Consider the following 859-nt stretch of genomic DNA (forward strand, 5'->3'; position numbering starts at 1 on the left):
CGTGGGAGATGCTGCAGGGGCCACAGCCTTCCCCTGCAGCCCCAAAGTGGGGACCAGGGGCGTGTGAGGAAGCCTAATCCTCCCCGCTTTTTCAAAACAGTGATCCCAAGAGATGGGGGAAGCACGTGTTTGTGGAAGCGAGGGGGAATAAAGGAACCTGAGCAAGGTCCTGTGGGGACGTGTGAATATTACAGGTCCAGCTCAGCAGAGTGTTTGCATCTGGCTGTAAATTAAGCCAATTCCTCACTCGGATCAGGTCGTCTGTTCAAAGGAACTTCTTCTGTAAAGCGTCTTCCTAATGGGGCTGGATGACATGGTGCTTTCGGTGATTTCAGGGTGGTACGTCCAGACTCTTGCCCTAATCAGCAAGGATTGAGTTACTTGCCAAACATGGAGTCTCTAGGAGAGAAGGTTCTTGGAAAGCGAGGATGCTGGGTCTGTAACATCATCACTTTGCCCACCTCCTGGATGGGGGGGCACGATCCTGTCCCAGCCCAGGACTGCGTAAAATTAGAGGCAACTTTTCTTGTCTGAAATAATAACTTGGCAGCACCTGATGGTATCAGGTGCTGGTGAGACTGGAGTTGCTGTGTGTCTGGGCAGAGGGAGAACATCCCGCTTTGGTCCAGCTTCTCGCTTGGTGGCAATGGGAACTTGAGTCCATGTCCTGTGAGGACAAGGCTGCTCCTGCCCCCTCTTCACCTTCTCTCTTGTGCTCACACTTGGTCTGTGCTCCCGTTTTTTTCCTTCTCTACACCTCTGGTTTGAAGGAAACCAGAGAGAAGCGGAAACACTTGGTTTAGGTGGGGACTACCTGGGTCCCAGCCCATCTGCTCCCAAGAGAGGGCTACGTGCAGGA

This window comes from Apaloderma vittatum, unplaced genomic scaffold, assembly GCF_000703405.1.
Source record: "Apaloderma vittatum isolate BGI_N311 unplaced genomic scaffold, ASM70340v1 scaffold21055, whole genome shotgun sequence".
Classification (NCBI taxonomy): Eukaryota; Metazoa; Chordata; class Aves; order Trogoniformes; family Trogonidae; genus Apaloderma; species Apaloderma vittatum.